Genomic DNA, 19,905 nt, shown 5'->3' with positions numbered 1-19,905 from the left:
TGTATAAGATTTATTTTAATAAATTAATTGTAAAAATTAAATTTGATTTTCATTTAAATACGACGAAATAAATGCGACGTCATAAAATAATTAATTAACTATTTACCATTGGATTTACACACCCCTCTCTACGTTTCATTCTAGTTACTGACATTTGTTTATATAGGCAATTCAAAACAGCAGTGACACGATGTGTCAATATGTGTATGGCTAAAGTTGTATATTCATTTTACAGTCAGACAATATTATCCTTATCATTTTATTGTATTTAAAAAGAGATAGAATGCTGTTAGAGAAGTTCAAACATGAAATAAGCCTGAAATAAGATAGATGGTAGATCAGTTTACTGAACGTCATGGCCACAGAGTATTATGTCTTCCTCCCAATCACTGCGTATTTAATACAATTGAATTGATATGGGGTATTGCAATAGATATTCAGGTCAAGAATATTAGAATATTAGAATATTCTAACGAGAACTGTCTGAATTTATGGAAAAAGTTGTGAGATTGTGTTAGCTCGATCAGATATATTGAAATAGAAATTGAAAATTGAAATGGTAGAATATTGAGCAAGTTCTCGATAGACTGAAATTAAACTGCTTAGTTATTAACTTGATTAGTGTTTCTTGAAGTGACAGTAATTGAATAAAACTTAATGAGCATGTGTGTTGTTGTTCATAATATACGTGAGCATTTGATTAACGTTAATGTATGAGGAGAGAAATAATACTAACTATTTTGCAGATATAGCAAATGATTTAAGGGGAATGTAGTGATTAAATGTAGTTTTATCAAGAAAGATGTATATAGATAGTAACAGAACAAACTAAAGAGAAATATAGTAATATAATAATGACTTTACAAGGATACGTTTCATCGAAAGAAACAAGAACTAAGCGTAAAACAGAAATATGCGCTCTAATGAAAGTAAAATACATTACTCAGATATACAAATGTTACTTCAGTGAATTAGGTCTTCGAGATTCGGGTCTTACCACTACATACAAAAACGCGCCTAGAGCCCTAAAACCTAAAAAAAATTTCATTGTATATATAATAAAACAACTGTAGCCTATAAATTATTTTGACTGTAAAATTAATTGTAGTTTTAAGTTCTTCTATTATATATGCATTAGATGTACTATAATGTTAAAATGAATTATAATACATAACATTTTTGTTTGATTATTTTACTTAGATCAGAATTTTGTTATATGTGAGATGCAAAATGTCAGAGTTGCTGCGACAACATTGCGACGTTTTGACAAGTCTCCCGTGTCACTGCTGTTTTGAATTGACTGTGTATCCGGATTGACTGGTTGTTTGTGGTATTCAGAAGTTTATTACTGTTGAAACTTTGTAAAGTGCAAAAGTAGTATTCTTTGTATTAAAAGAAAATATCCACAATTTATTAAATTGTGCACACTGAATGGACATATAGTGAAAAGTGCATTGAAGTGTTTACCGAGAATTTTGAGAACTTGCAATAGGAAGGGAATGTATAGTGAAAAGTTGTTACAAGTGGTAGTCATGCTAGAAAAGACGATAAAGCAGAAATTCGATACTTTTTTGAGAATAACTGTCGTGTGTTAGAAACCGTTTCGTATCGAGATTAAATAGACATAGAGAACATTTTTATAATAGACAAAATGAACGTTCATGGAGGGTAACGAAGTGAGTTATTATCGACGATAGCGAAACCGTAATATTAAGTGAAATGGCGGTAAAATTCAATGATACACGATACAAATTTCATGAAACGAGAGACAAAATAGTTGATTGACAATGAAAATATAGATTAATATTTATTTACATTCACTTCGTGGAACATCCCCATAACTAAACCTATATTGTGACACTGCTTTTGTTATTTTAAAAACCATGGATCAAAACCAATTTCGTGTTTTAATTGTATACTGCTTCTTGATGGGAAGAATACCGTTCAAGCGAAGCAATGGCTTGAATAGTGTTATAAGGACTCCGCTCTATCAGAACTAATAATAAAACGTTGGTTTGCTGACTTCAAACATGGTCGTAGAGGTACGTATGATGCAAAATGCATAGCACGTCCAAATGATGCGGTAACACCAGAAAACATTAAAAAAATCTACCAAAAGAACGTGTTGGTTTTATATTGCATGAGCATTTGACTCTGAGAAAACTCTGTTCAAAATGGATGCCGCGTTTGCTCACTGTTGACCAAAAACGAGAACACGTTAATGATTCTGAGCAGTGTTTGGCCATGTTTATACGTAACAAACCGAAATTTTTGTCGATATGCGACAACATGACAACATGGATCTTTCGATTTATTTCGGAATCAAAACGATCGTCATCTAAGTGGACAGCAACTGGTGACAGGCCTATTTTGAGGCAAAAAATAAATCGTTCTGGCCTGTAAAGTGGCGCTATATGGACGTTATGAATATATATGGATATGAATGTTAGAGCGGTGCTGGAATGATTCTGTGGCGCTTAATGGAGATTACGTTGATGAATAAAACCAATTTAGAACAAACAGCCGCCTTTTCTCTGTTACATCCGGGACTTTTCGGTTTATGTGTTGGGCACATCGAGAGTCATTTCGAGATGCTTAGCTTCATTGCTCTGAGGAATGATATTATCAGTTGGTGTTATCGATGATCTTGAGGTCTAACTATAATTGGTTAGTTAATGCCTTTGATTATTTTTTATTCTCTAAGTTTGGGCCTAAATACTCATATTGTCACTTGCCTGTTGTGATTTTCTAACTGGTTCTGCAAGTATTGCAGTATAATTATGACAAAAAAAATGTTTGACTTTGAAATGTTGAAAATGACTTAATTTTAAAATGTTTTTTAGCCAAGTCATGTCATATTAGGGTTGTTGCGACGTAATTACATTTATTTATATTTAAGAAAGTTTAATTTTAAGTTTAGAAAAAATATAATGTATTATTGTATAGTTTAAGGGTTTAATTTATTATATCATTAGCTGTTTTTTTATCTCTTCATAGCTGTAATATTTATGACATGGGAAAAAAGTATGACTTGAGACAATATAACATATCGTATTATATGGAATTGTTGGTGTAGCTAGGTCAAGGTAGGAATGGCACCGAGCAAAACGGAAGACACATGACTAGCAATATGGATATCTTATTGGCTCATTTTGGAGTGTTTGTGATAACGGGATGCAGGCTCCGGGGCTAAACCAAGCATGTACTTAGTTAGACCTGGTGGAAAATCCATTATTATTGCCATAACCATAAAGCTCCAAAAGGCTCGAGATGGTGGAATACCTGAGCATTTCTTAAGAGTCCGTACCGCCCCTCTTCCGTCTGAAAAGATTTAGTTGAAAGAATTTCTCCTTTACAAAAATTCTGTACGAATGAGGAGGCAGAAAAATGTTTCTGGAACCAGCCTCCTAAGTCACCATCAAGAACCCGAGCGAGGAGCTTAAGCGATAAAACAGAATGCGTCCAGAGTGCAAATCAGAATTAGGAAGAGTTTGAGAAACAGAACAAGAATGAATTAAGATCAGAACAATCAGAACAGAAACAATCAACAGAATTATGAAGAAAGAAAATGTCAACGACAATAATCAAGAACAGAAATGGAATAGGTTTAAAAAAATCCTTTGTTTTAAATTTTTTGTTTAAAAAAAAATCTACAAATAATTATTTAATTATTACATTGTTAGTAGTCGTTTCCATATAACCTACAATTTATCTTTATGATAACTTAAGCCTAGGTATATAACTAGGAGGATCCCATCGGCCCTACCTCACTCTCTGGTGAAATAATGTTTATACATGTCACTGCTGCATTTTTTATTATTTGCACCTCACTACACAACACTACACAAGATCAGATGGTTTCATTCTTTTGAGTCCGTGTCCTGTTCTGGTGGTATTCAAAAGCTGCAATATATCAATATTCTCATGAAAATGGACTCTTTCCTCATGTACCATGTTGCAATTCTTTTGATTTCTTGCCTGACTGTGGTTATCTGAAGGTCTCCATGTAGGTAATCAGTCAGATAATATTTGGGTGCACTCACAATACCTCTCCGGACTTTGTTCTGAAAAATTTGTATTTTATTTATGTTACTCTTTGCAGAACATCCCCATAATTGAACTCTGTATGTCCATATAGGTTTCAGTATTTGCTTATAAAATGGTAATTTATTATGTATTGATAATTGCGATTTCCTACTTAGCCAGTACATTTTCCTATATTTCAATTCCAGTTCTTTTCTTTTATTTTTTATGTGTCCCTTCCAGCGAAGTTTTGCATCTAGATTCATTCCGAGATATTTAGCGTTGCTGCTGTATGAAATGATAGTATTATTTAATGTTATTGGTACCTGTACGGTCTTTTCATAGGTGAACTGCATATGTACAGATTTAGTTTCACTAATTATTATTTTCTAAATAACTAATTAGCTTTTTTATTACAGAGTAACCTTCTTCTTGTTTGACTGTAAACATTCTGGTTGTAATGTATGATTTTAATAGTTCGGTGTGTTGTTTTGGTAGCATTTTCTGTAGTTTATCGAAGGTTTGTGCTACATCTAAGAATATAGCTGAGCATACTTTTTAACTTTCGTAAGCTTTTTCAAAAATATCTGTTATTCTGTGGACCTGGTCAATTGTTGAGTGGTTATTAGTATACCCAAACTAGTGTGCTGGTAGTAGGTTTGGTTTGGTTTGATTTGATAATAATTACAGGTTATAAAACGGCAAGCATTGTCTTGGCACTTTGCTTGTTTTTATAAATTTGAAATCGCTGCTTATTGTTACTCTAACTGTCAGTTAGAAAGAGATTACGTCTTTAGAATAAAATATAGTGAACCCGTGAACATGTTTATTGTTCATTGGCAACCAGAGCGCACGACTGACAATATGAATTGCGAGAAATTTAAAATATTTTACTAACAATAATAATAATAACAGTAATAATAATAGTAGTAATAGTAATAATAGTAATAGTAATAATAGTAGTAACAATAATAATAGTAATAATAAAAAAATTAAAATGCAATAAAGCTTAAATATACATTAAATATCAAAATGATTTTAATAGAATATTGAATATGGAAAATTTTCTATTATCTTAAATATAACTGAGCCAAATATAGAGTACAGTACAATATATATGTTGTTAATATTAATCAATTTATTTTATAATCTCCTTTTAATTTTTTTAAGAAATATTTATTGTAACTGTATAATTGTAAGTCATCCACATAAGCTGCGTTACATTTAGATGTTGCAATAAAAATGTTTCATTTTTTCCTTTTGCTATTCTGTTCATTTTTCTCATCGACAAAAATAAACACCTAACTATTATATTTTTAATAACGTCTCGTTGAGAATGGTCAGTACAGTTATCGTATTGAAAAATATAGGTATTTGCTGATATATAATATATTGGACAGACTGATTGTTGAGTTACGTTTTGTGTATATGTCTATATATTTGGATCAATGTTTTCCTTTCTCTATACCACAGCTATAATAGAGGCATGTTATATTTTTCATATCAGCTAAATATATAAATAATAACTCCCCCCTGTTAAGCGCATCCCTGTTAAGCAATGCTCTTCTACATTACGGTTTATAGTCAGCCTGTGAAAAATGTTCACTACAAACCTCTTTGCTCTTGTTTAAGACCTCACTAGCGATTCCCATCATTTTCTCATTATTTATTGCTAAATCTTATTTCTGACATAGAGCAGGAATCCTAAGAAAGCTGGCAGCTGCAGTGAATATAAGTTCTTAAATCTCTCAAAATAAGAAAAGTAATATGATGTTACATTGATTTAAAAGAAAGAGTCTACATTCCTTGATATTATTTCTATTTCAAATAAAATTTATGAAATGTATAAAAACAGTGAGTAGTTTTTCAATATAAATATAATTTAATATGGTTGTTCCAGATAACTGTTACTCTAGAAAATATCCATGAAAACTTGAGATATGCAGCTCTTTGAGGGATAAAAGTCATCGCTTCATACATTTTAGGAAACATCTCACCCTTGGTAAGACGCCAATAAAAAGAGTCTACCGGCAACAATATTTGATGGAGAAAGGTAAAAGTTTATTGTAAATATATTTTTCTTCGTGATAAGTACATGAATGGTTTTATTCTTTGAGCAGAGTTAGTGTTTTTCTCCAAGTTTAAGAGCTACTACCATGGAGAAGTGTTAATTAAGAAGAGTTATTGCTCTGACTTGAAAATAAGAACTAGGGGGAATCATCAGTTATTATTATGCACAATGCACCATAGGACACTGGTGGGAAAAATCCCAACTAGTGGATCGGCAAACGCTGTATAATTAAGATGTGTTAGAATTGTTATGGGATATGATAAAGAATTAATAAACTAGAAGTGCAGGTCGAGAAATATATACAAGCACGAACTCTGTGGATATGCGGAAAGAAGGATTGTCTATAATAACAACTCTTCGGCTGATTTGAAATTTGTAAATGGCGGAACTGTGAACTAGGTTTAGATTGGAAAGTTATTATTAAGTAGTTAATGGCTTGGACAGTATTTCAGAAAGTGACAGTATAAAACTTCCTGAATATGGAGCAATTAAGGGTTTGTATATAATTAATGCAGGATAACTAGAGAAGGCTGTAAAAGATTTATGTCCATAGATATGCGCGTAGGTTTTCGGAATATACATGATTGCGGAAATAAATAGTACTAACTGTTTTGCACTTATGGCAAACGCTGTGATTACATATAATTTTATCAAGAAATATGTACACAGTCAGTAGCAGAAGATATACAGTAATATTAGGATAACTTGACAAGAAAACACAGTACTGAAGGAAACACTAACTAAACATAAAAAGGTTCTCTAATGAAAACAAAATGAATCACTTGCATCATCAATGGTTAATTAGGTGGAGTGGGGATAAATAGGTCTCATAGGTGGTTGGGAAAAGAGTTTAATTCAAATATAATAAAACAACTGTAACCTACAAACTATTGTGAATGTATAATTAATTGTAATTTAAATCCTTCGATAATGTATGAATCAGATGTAAAATAATGTTTAAATAAGTTATATTTTATAAAATGATGGTTTCTTTTCTTGATGTACTTTATGTTATTTGATGTTGTATGTCAAAGTCAAAGTGAAATGCAGCAATATTGCGACGTTTTGACGTTATAAATTTAGATCAGGTGAGTTTACAGCTATTTTGGACGGACTATAGATATAACATTTTACACTGACAGTTAAAATATTATGCGTACACCTAATTAATTACATAACGTCTTAGGTGGGATTTGTAACAGTAATACCATCTAAACAGCTGTCGCCTTGACCACTGTGGCTACCAAACCCGCTCTTATAAGCTATTTAGAATCCACTTTAAAAGAATACTAAAAAATCATAAAAAAGAGCCGCTTTCTTTTCTCGGCTGTTTAAATTAGAAAAAATGCCTCTGGGGTAATCATTCAAGTTTGTGTTCGTTGAACGCCGAAGGCACGACACGCGGTTGGGGAAATGCGGTTTTTTCTTCTTGCTTGTCGACTAACGAATATAATGAAATGGACGGCGATAGTTTTGTAAGATAGGGGGAGTCTCTTATTTCGCAACGCAATTCCCTTTATTTTTCAGTCTGCTAGGATTAGTATTTTCAATTTTAAAGCAGACGTTATTTAATAAAAATTGTTGGTTGATTGTTAAATACAGAATTGAAATAAATGAAAGACTAGTTATCAAGATAATATTAAATCTAGTAAAAAGAAACTCGTCATTTCTGCAAAAGGTGTGGTTTTAATAAATTGCATTCCAATCTCTAAATGTCCGATCGGTTTACTATATATAACAGGACAATTGAAAAGTCCCCGGCCTACCATAGTAAAACAATTTTTTTGTCAAAATTAGAATTTTTTATTTAATATAATTCCCTTCAAGGGTGATACACTGATTATAGCGACCTTCCAACATCTCGATACCATTTTGGTAGTTCGTCTTCGAAAATTTCTTCCCAGTGAACATTCTTTTGAGATCTGAGAACAGAAAATGGTCGCTGGGGCCCAGGTCTGGAGAATACGGTGGATGGATGAATATTTGCCATCGTTTTCACTGACTTGTGACATGGTACAATGTCTTGGTGATGCAGATTTCGTCCTTCAAACGGTCCAATAACGCTATGTAATAATCGCTTTTAATGGTCCTTCCCTTTTCAAGGTAGTCAATGAAAATTATTCCATAAGCATCCGAAAATATAAACTCCATAACTTTGCCAGCCGACTGTTGCGTTTTCCCACGCTTTGGAGCGGGTTTATCGTGTGCAGTCCACTCGGACTGTCGATTGGATTTCGGAGTGAAATGATGGAGCCATGTTTCATCCATTGTCACATATCGACGCAAAAACTCGGGTTTATTATGCTCGATCATCTTTAAGCACTGCTCCTAATTATCAACTCGTCATTGTTTTTGGTCAAAAGTAAGCTCACGCGGCACCCACTTTACACAGAGCTTTCTCATACCCAAATATTCGTGAATGATATGATGTACACGTTCAGTTGATATCTTTAGAGTATCTGCTATTTCATTCAATTTCAATTTACGGTCACTCAAAATCATTTTGTAGATTACTTTAATATTTTCGTCGGTAACAACCTCTTTTGGGTGTCCACTGCGTTCACCGTCTTCATTTTACCACGTCTAAACTTAGCATACCAATCCTTTATGGTTGATTTTCCTGGGGAAGTGTTCGGAAACTCGGCGTTGGCCAAGTTATTGCTTCAGCTATAATTTTTCCCTTCAAAAAGAAATATTTTGTCAACACGCGAAACTCCTTCTTATCCATTTTTTTTTTCATAATAACAAAAGGTGCTTCACTCAACAAGCTATAATTCACAATCTAATGATCCGACAGCTGTCAAAGTTATACGCGCGTCTTTTGAGTGTTAGGGGTGACTAAAAAACATATGAATTTAATTCTAGTAGCGCCATCTATGTGTCAGGCCGGGGACTTTTCAAATGAACTGTTAATGTAGAAAGCTGATATTTCCTACTATAAAAAACCAATCTGGCGGTTTTATTCAGTTTTTTTAATCATAATCAACAAACATTAATCATGTTTCTCACATAATAGAATAAATGAAAGAATTTAAAAATTTTATGTCATACCATGTCTGTTATTAAAATATATGCAAACTCTCTCAAGAACTCTCCATAATTTATTTTAAATTGCATGTAATTAAATATAATTTCCATTAAGTGGCAATAATCAACAAAGTATTGATAAGTTTAAGATACAGTGAATATAATAAGAATAGTATCATAAGATTATTCAGGACTGTAACACTTTCAGGGCATCCATCAAAATCTCATAAATGTATATGATCTTTCTTTACTTTTATGTTATAAAAATAAATAAATCAAGTTATATGTTTTCGTATACCAATACAGGGAATATATTAGTAAAAAATGTTGAAACTTTTTATGCATCTGCATGTATATTAGAACAATAATTAATAAAGCAAATAATCAAAACAATTTATAGAAGTTTCAAAGAATAAAATATCATATAATTAAATATAATTAAATATATAATTATATATAATTAAATATATATATATATATATATATATATATATATATATATATATATATATATAATATAGTTAAATACAAATATAATTAAATGTTTTATAAAATAAAATATCATATAAGCAAATACCTTAATATATATGAATGCTTTAAAATATTTACATATTAATTACTAATAATTTATAAATTGATAAATTTGTCCTATGTAGTCTGTAGTCCATCAATGCGTAAATTATAAAGTTAGTTTCATTTTAAGTGCCGCATAGTTTCTTTACTTCATTTATGTATTCATTCACCTTTGTTTTTATCCACATTTCTTGCCTAAAATGTATGTTGAAAAATTGTAAATACACCTGATTGATTAAAAGTATAATTCCTTTACCTAACTGTTCAAATAAAAATAAAATCATTTTTTGTCCTGTCCCACTATTCGATCTTTAGAACAGCAGTTGTAATTTTTTCCTGACAGTAGATGTATTTATTTCAAGCCATTATTTTAAATATTTTACGTAAAGCTAGGTAGCACATGGGAACTAACAACTCACCAAAAAGTGACGATTCAAAAATTCTATAATGTTGTGTTATTATTAAAATACTAAATAATTATAATACTAAAGTCACCGTCAAGGAAGCTCAACAAATTTTAATCAGGGAGATAAATTGTAAAAAAGCACCTGGATATGACCTATAACCGGAAAATATTACAGAAGCTCAGAGAAGGGGGTGCAATTACTAATACCCATATTTTATGATAACTTAAGAACTAATTAATTTCCTAGTATCCGAAAACTAGCTCAAATAATAATGATTCTCAAAGTAGCGAAAACGCCAGAAGATGTCAGCTCCTACCGGCCTATAACTTAATTCCTATTAATCTCAATAGTCTTTGAGAAACTATACATAAAGACGCTCAATTGTATAATAAAAAAATCATTCCAGAACACCAATCTGAGTTTTGCAATAAGCATGGAACAATTGAACAAGTGCATAGACTTGTTAACAAAATAAATACGGTGGTAAACGCCAAAAGGTATTGTCCGTTCCTAAACATATCTCAGGCCTTTAATAAAGTGCGGCATACGGGATTGCAGGTTAAATTAAAGGAACTTCTCGCTCATCTGAATAATGAACTACTAAAATTTTACTTCATAGATCGTTATTTTACAGTAAAACAAGGCAGTGAACATACCGAATTACATGAAATATATCCGGGAGTTCCGCAAGGTTATGTACTGGGTCCAGTACTATATCTTCTGTACACATCTGATCTACCTACAATAAAAATAACCATCGTGGCAACATACGCAGACGACATGGCAATGTTAGCCCCTCACGAAGATCCAGCCATATCATCAATTGACCTACAAATACACATAAATCAAATACAAATGTGGCTGAAAATATAAAGAGGCGTATAAAATCCAACGAAACAAAATCCTGTCATATAAGTTTTACGCTGAGTAGAAAAAGATGTTCACCAGAACATATCTATAATTGTCAACTTCCGCTAATAGAGGATGCTAAATATCTTGGTAAGCACCTAGATCGACGCCCATTTTGATAGAAGCACATACTCGCCAAACGAAAACAACTTGGACTTAAACTCTACCAAATGTATTGGCTTATCGGGCAAAGTCTATACTCAAGCCTATTTGGTTATATGGAATCCCACTATGAGGAACGTTTTTTTTTTGCCTGAATCCGGGAATGGGAATCCTGTGACTGATATCTGGTCGGGGAGACTCGCAAGAATAAGCGAGTTGGACTGGTTATGTGGAGACTGCTTCTGGTCTACCCACTAAACTCCACCCTATCAGCTGATCCAATGACCCTAGCTGATACTTCCTACTGTTAGTAAGGGGGGTGCCCATAATTTGGAGTTAGAGCACGACGGAATAGTGTCGGCTGTAACAGAGTAAGGCCATGAAGAGCCGAATGATTTATTGGCCTAAAATATCCGCCAACTCGGTAATACATCTATTGTCCGAGAGACGAAGAGTGTAGAAATATCTCGAGTAGAGATATAACATCTCAGATATAAAATCGTGAATTTGGGGAACGTTTGTTCCTCTATGAATTTGATTATTCCTGACGAACCAGGGGGCATTGTTTATTCTCCTGAGAATTTTGATTTTTTCAATTCAACGTGTTTGTGTGAAGTACTGTACTATACCAATGTACTCGCTAATCAGCTAAATATGCGAAGTGACAGTGATGTACATGGACTAAAACGTCTAACACCATCCGATCTGATTATCGAACATATACAGACTCTATATTTACATATATAATTAATTAAAATAATATTTTGTACTGGAGATCACTTAATGAAGTGGTTTTCTACATGCCACGTATGTATAATGTAAACATAACAAACACTTATTGTCTTCTATTAAGAGTAATAACAAAAACAAAATCCGGTAACCCAAACCGTTTGTCGTTCGACTCTACCGCACAAAAATTAATATCCTTTAGTCTATGAATGGGTAACCTCACTGTATATTGTAACGTTTTCGTCTGTAGCAATCCAACGAGGGCGCTGCAGGTATCCCGACTCTTCCGTTATTTTAAATATAGCAGGATTATATCGCCACGAAAAACGAGCGATAAATATTAGCGGTGGCGGTTTAAAATGAAAAATATCTTGAACGTCGCACTCCCGTACGGTTTGCAGGAGAATAAAATTGCAGTACCCGTGGCGCATAGTAACTTTAAAAATGGCCACGTTTAACAGACATTAGCAGGGCAATATGTTAACGGGAATGTATTTGTGGCGGGACTGTTTTGTTTATCTTTATAAATTCCGCAGGAGATTTTTATTTGCTTTTGCGACCTTTCTTTATTCCGCAATGGGACCGACTGCACACGAGCTTCGCAGGATACTCTATCAAATAGAAACGAAAAAATATGGTTCTCGTACGAAAAATATTTAAGCATGCATTTATTAATATCATGTAAATATAGTACACTTTATATATAGTCTATAAAAAGAAGTTTTGTACTTACGTGATCAAGATTTTTAATGTATTGCCTGTCGAAATTTGTAGATTCATTTTAGAATAAGAATTTTTTTTCTTTCTCATTTTATTCTAACTGAAAAAAGATACAATGTTGTCTAATAAGTTTCAACTGAACTAGCCTCCCAAAGTCACCCGGTTGTCAAGAGGAGGTTATAAACAGGCAAATATTATTTTAATGCTTTGCTTGTTTTGATTCCAAAGCCAGACAGAACAGATTGCATCTCTAATCAGTTGCGTTGAACTGGAATGAAATAATGGAGGCCCGCTTTTGCGTTCTTCTCAGTTAACATTCCTTAGAGAGGTAAGCATTTTTAACATATTCATAAATATAAATAAATATAAAATTCATAAATAAAGAAAATATTTTTAACATATTGCAGCTACACTGAATATTAGTATGAACATGATTACTAAAATATTACAAAATATTAAAAATTGTTATGTTAATTTCACCGAAAAAAAAACATCCTCGTACGATGCGATCGGACTCATACGAAGATCAGCTTGATGTTAGCTCTATCAGACACTAAGTATATGACTTATATAAAAACAGTGAGTAGCTTTTCAATACAAATATAATTTAATAAAATTATTTCAGAGGAAACTGATAGTCTTTTCTTTTAAAAGAATACAATTTTAGTATATAATAAAATGAAGGACGACAGATTATTTCAATGTATGTATTTAAATGTGATATGGACATTTCATAATGGGACCAATAAACCTAATGGGCAGTCATGGCAAGACGATAATAAAAATAGTGTTATGAAAACAAAGGTTGATGGAAAAAGGTAAACGTTCAAATAACAATTGATTAGGTTCTCTTAATCATAACATTTATTAATAATTAACTTCAGATATATTCTACTTCCTGTTAGAAATAGGAATGGTTTTATTCTTGGTACAGAAGTAGTGTTCAAGCTCCAAACCCAAGGATGACTACTATGGGGAAATGAACCATAGCTTGTTTTATCAGTGATTTGAAAATCAGCTTTTAAAGAACTTGGAGGAACCATTAATTATTGTTATGGACAAGGCGCGAACAAAGGCTGCAATTATGGACTGCCTTAAAGTACATAAATAGTAAATTTCGAAGAAATCATGATAAGAATGAACTATTTCAAATTGTTACTCGGTAAATATAAATGAAATATTTAATTGCATTTTATGTAATATACTATTTTAGAAATAAGCCTGAGAAAAGCTACATGGTAGATCAGATTGCTGAACGTTATGGCCACAGAGTGTTAGCCAATGAGTTGTTATGGGGTATTGCAAAGAATTGTTACAATAGACATTCAGGTCGAGAAGGAAATTCAAACCATAATTATCTGGATAAGCTTGGTCAGAGACACCGAAGAAGAAATTGATGAATGGTGTAACCGCGAGCACATTTTTGATAGATTGGAAATAAACGTTTTATTTATTCACTTAAGTGAAAGTGACAGAGATTGAATAAAACGTTATGAATGTTGGTTTATGATTCAATGCTGACACTTACTAAGACAGGCAGCTGAAAGAGGAAATAACTGAAGGTGAGTATATAGTTAATATACTTTACCTGTAAGAAATTGTATTAGAGAGTGTGAAAGCTTTATGTGCGCCTGTGTTACTGTTCAGAATATACATGAACGTTTGGTTGAGATATGTATGATGAGAGAAATAATGCTAACTGTTTTGCAGGTATGGCAAATGCTTTAAGGAGAATGCAGTGGTTAAATATGGTTTTATCAAGAAATATGTACACAGGTATTAACATAACAAACTACGGAAAAACAGAATAATAACATAATGTCTTTACAAGGAACCATTGTATCGAAATACACAAGAAATACGCGTAAAAGGTAAATATGCCCTCTAATGAAAATAAAGCATATTAGTTGAATATATAATTGTTAGTAAGGTGAATTAGGCCTCCAGAAGATTCCACTACTTAAATAACACACCTAAAACTCTGCCTCATGGGTGGTGCGGAGTTCCATGTAAATACACCATGAAACAACTCATAAATTATTGTGGCTGTATAATTAATTGTAGTATTAAGTCCTTCTATAATATATGCATTAGATGTACTATAATGTTAAAATAAATTATATTAGATGATATTTTTGTTTTATTGATTTATTTAGATTAAAATTTTGTTATATGTCTAAATCAAAATATACTAAAACTCAGAGTTGATGGGGCAACATTGCGTCATCAATTCAGATGACGTGGGTTCACTGCTGTTTTAAATAGACTATATACAATATTTCATTCGAATGATATGTTTTAAAGTAAATTTATATATAGTTCTTGAACAGCCAGGTCCGCCAAAAGACCGCAAAAACAAATAATTATATATTAAAGTACTATGTATTATAAATACATGAAAGTCATGTTTTTTTATAAACACAGTCCTGAGACATAATAAGCTATACATGCTAAATTGTCCCTTTGTTTTTTTTATTTTTAGATGAAAAAGAACTAGGATCTGAAAAATGAGAACTAAGACAAGCTTACTTATTATTATATAATTTTTTACCTGTTCTTTTATTCTATTAACCTTTTGCCTTTGGGGCAGATTTTACTATTTTAGGTATCTTTATTTTAACTACATTTAACGTTGACTATATTTAAAAAAATATTTTTAGATAGCATCAGATATTATTATAAACCCGAAATCTGGATGATCATGTATTCATTCAGTCATGCAATAGAAAGCGTGGACAGCGTTAATCACTCAGTTTGCATTGATCAGACCAAATTGTTTAACAGTTTGTCATCATTACCTACACCATTATAAAATATAATTGATGTAAGAATTGTAGCTACTATAATAAATGCAAAAACTTCGCTTTGCAAACTATTCAGTACAGCCTTTTTTAACGTTTAACAAATTCTTGAATTCAACTAACGATCATTTTCAATCTAATAGACACTTGAATAAGCAGAACTAATACTACAAGTGCAAGGTGTCTAAAATGTTAGTATCAGAAATCCTTCCTTAAAATTAGGCGTAGAGTCTGCGATATCGGTGGAGGAATTATCCTGCCCTTATTTTTCGAAGATAAAGCCTGTTAATGAAGTCCATATCTTGATTATATTATATTTAAGAAATATATTTTAATTTTTTGCCTTTCAGTTGCTTGTTTTTCCATTAGTTCTCTATTCAATTTTAATATAGTGATAGTAAGTCCTATCAAGTCAGGCCCATAACAGTCGCATGATATAACATCTTAATTTTGAGAATCGCCTGTACCTTCACCCATTAATTTATCTTTATTCGCCTTTTAAATGATATTGTTTTCATCCAAATTTCCACGGTACCCCTGTATGGAATGGTTAGTCTATATTCAAGAACTAAACTACTGCAATTTATCCATGTTTCGTGTCCGTTCACCCTCAACTGCAAGCTTCTTCTCCAAATTCCAGTAGTCGACGTTAGTTTACAACAACTTCAGTCAAGTCTTGGTGGTTTCACGGCCTAAATTGTGACAATTGTGCCGGGAAGCCAGGGAAGGTTGTTTTTGAAAGCCTTGCTGTTTCTAACTTGTAATAGTTTGTGATTAGAAGTCTGTGAGTACTCTCATTCCATATTGTGTGAACTTACAATTTGATACCGTTTAATTTAATTAATTCCAAGTAGAACACCCTTATGATCGGCCTTACCAAAGGGTTTAATCGAGTAAAACTTTTAATTGACCTTATTGTACTACTTACGAATGTACTACGACGAATCAAGATCAGCTTGTTGTTAGCTGTATCAGAGATCAAATATACGAAATGTTAAAAACAGTGGGTAGTTTTTTCAATCAAAACATTATTTAATACAATTATTTCAGAGAAAGTTGTTAGTCTGGAATGTATCTATAAAAAGCCAAAACATATAGAGCTATTTGAGGGATGTGGAACATTCCTTCATACACTGTTGGGTAATATAGGATTTAAATAGTATACAGATAACCCACTAAAGGGTTTAATGGAACTTCCAGAGATTGCTTTCAAAATAATAAAATTTTTAAAAACATATAACAAAATCAAGGAAGAACTCAATCATATATCAATTTATATATTTAAATGAGACCTAAATATTTCAGAATGGTACATTGGGTCGCTCATGGTAAGATAATAATAAATATAATATAAAGACAACAAAAGTTGATGGAAAAAATTAAACGTTGGAATAACTATCGATACGCTTTTGTTTGTTATAACATTTATTAATAATTCATTGCAGAAATATAGTTCCTCATGATGGAAACAGGAATGCTTTTATTCCTGGTGTAGAATTAGTGTTTACCTCTTAGTCCAAGGGAGACTACCATGGAGAAGTGAGCCATAATTTGTTTTTTCCAGTAGTTTGAAAATCAGCTTTTAAAGAACTTGCATGTTATGTAAAAACTTTTTTATAAAAAAGTCTGGGAAGAAATAAATTTTAGATCAGATTACTGAACGTTATGGCCACAGAATATTATGCCCTCCTCACTATCCCTACATATTTAATCCAATTGAGTTAATATGGGGTATTGCAAATAATTATTACAATAGTCATTTAGATCGAGAAGGATTTTCAAACCAGAACTGTCTGGATTTATGGAAAGAGGCGTTGTTGAAAATAACACCTTTGGTTGGTGTGAGCTCGATCAGACTTATTGAAGAAGAACCTGACAAATGGTAGAATCTTGAGCAAGTTTTTGATAGATTGGAAATAAACAGCTTAGTTATTAACTTGATTAGTGTTTCTGACAGTGACAGTGATTGAATAAAATTTAACGAATGTTGGTTAATGATTCAATGCTGACAATTACCAAAACATGGCGATGAAAGAGGATTTATTTCTTATAAAAGTCGGTATACAATTAATATACTTTAATTGTAGTAAATTGGATTATAGAGTATGAAAGCATTATGAGCGTATGTATTATTTTTCAGAATATATTTTTTCAGGTTAACATATATGAGGAGAGAAATAATACTAACTATTTTGCAGATATGGCAAATGCATTTAGGAGAATGCAGTGATTAAATGTATCATTAAGAATTAAATGTTTTATCAAGAAAGATGCATACAGGTAGCAACAGGATAAACCAAAGGGATATATAGTAATATCATAATGACTTTACAAGAACACATTGCATCGAAAGAAACAAGAACTAAGCTTAAAACTTGAATATGCTCTCTAATGAAAGTAAAATACATTACTTAGATATACAATTGTTAATTACGTGGATTAGGCCTTCGTGGCGCGCCTAGAACGCTACCTATACTAGTGTGGAAAATATCTATTATATAGATCTATTATAACGTTAAATTAAATTATAATATATAACATTTTTGTTTCATTATTTCATTTATATTAAAATTGTGTCTTATGTAAAAGCCAAAATGTACTCAAACTAAGAGTTGCTGCGGAACATTGCGACGTTTTGACAGGTCTCCCGTATCACTACTGTTTTGAATAGACTATAAATATTTGTTTACGATTGATATCGAATATCGAAGTTACTCTTTTCACTACTTTTTATCTATCGGATAATTCGAATGTTTTAATAATTTTCATTATATTGTTCCCATCGCTAATATATGATTTTACTTGTCCGGTCCTTATTATAATGACACATGGCGGCATGGGCTCCTACTATAAGACACATTTATGGGTACATATCGCGTTATGACACCATATGTTTGAATTTACAGATAAAAGGGCCAAAATTATTGTACGGTGCGGTAAAATATATAAATAGGTCAAATACACTTATTGATAACTAGGTAGGTAGTTCTTAAGTTGGTTTTAAGGGCATTCGTGAAGAGTACTCGCTTATACATGCGTAGTAGACAAGACGTTTGTTTGAAAATAATGTTAATGTATCGTGATACTATCAGAAAAAAGTATCTAATTCATAATTTAATTTTTTGAAACCAAGTAAAGGAACCGTGTCTGTCAGGTTCACAGACAGACAGTCACTTGAACGGAGGAAAATTTGAATCTTCTTTTGGTTACGCTATAAACTACATCCCAAAAATTATCAAGTGGATCTTCAAATATCCGGTTAAAGTGAATTTTTAGCTATGTTATTCTCATTTTTAAAATAGGTATTTGGTAGCTTGCACATATTTAAAAAAATATCGAATACAAATAAAAGCTGCTAACAGTTCATTTGAAAAGTCTCCGGTCTACCATAGTAATATAATTTTGTTTTGGCAAAAGTAGTTTTTTTTATTCAACATAATTCCCTTTAAGGGTGATACACTGATTTTAGCGACCCTCTAACTGTTCGATACCATTTTTGTAGTAACACTATGTAATAGTCGCTGTTGCTGGTCCTACCTTTTTCAAGGTAGTCAGTGAAAATTATTTCATGCGCATCCCAAAATGCAGCCGTCATAAACTTGCTAGCCGACTATTGCGTTTTCCCACGCTTTGGAGCAGTTTTATCGTGTGCACTCGGATGACTATCGATTGGGCTTTAGAGTGAAATGATGGAGCCATCGCTTGGTCATCTTGTTGGTCGTAGTTGTTGGTCAAACTTTGCATAGAGCTATCTCATACCCAAATATTCGTGAAGAATGTGATGTACACATTCAGTTGATATCTTTAGCGTGTCTGCAATTTCATTCAATTTTAATTTTCGGTCATTCAAAAACATTTTGTGGATTTTTTAAATGTTTTCGTCGGTAACAACCCCTTTTGGGCATCCACTACGTTCACCGTTTTCAGTGCTCATTTAACCACGTCTAAATTTAGCATACCAATCTTTGGTGGTTGATTTTCCTGAGGCAGTGTCCGGAATCCCGGCATCAAGCCTAGTTTTTGCTGTATTGTTTTCCTTCAAGAAGGAATATTTTATCAACACGCGAAATTCCTTTTTATCCTTTTTTTTTCACAATAACAAAAGTTGTTTCACTCAAAATGCTATAATTTAAAAACTAATGATCCGACAGCTGTCAAATTTATACACGCATCTTGCGAGGATTAAGGCTAACTAAAAAATATATGGTTTAGTTCTAGTAGCGTGATCTATGTGTCAGGCCGGAGGACTTTTCATTTAACCTGTTACTCATCACTATAAACATCATGCATAGTTCGATAGCTGTCCGCTGCACTTTTGTTTCGGCATCTCTGTTTTCAATTTCAATTTATTTTCAAAGCGCAATCACTTTTACCTAAGTAAATGAAATGCGTTACTTAAATTTTTATCTAGAATATTCTATGAATTGTCACCTTCCGAATGCGCTTCATTATGCTTTCATTGAATACATATTGATTGAGATACAGAGGTGTATGTGTTATTTCGTCGACATGTGAATAAAGATGTTCTTCAGTACTCTGAATA

This window comes from Rhynchophorus ferrugineus, unplaced genomic scaffold, assembly GCF_030347505.1.
Source record: "Rhynchophorus ferrugineus isolate W39M unplaced genomic scaffold, kcgeb_rfMv2 rfM7, whole genome shotgun sequence".
Taxonomy (NCBI): Eukaryota; Metazoa; Arthropoda; class Insecta; order Coleoptera; family Curculionidae; genus Rhynchophorus; species Rhynchophorus ferrugineus.
Note: the sequence above shows the minus strand (reverse complement) of the source record.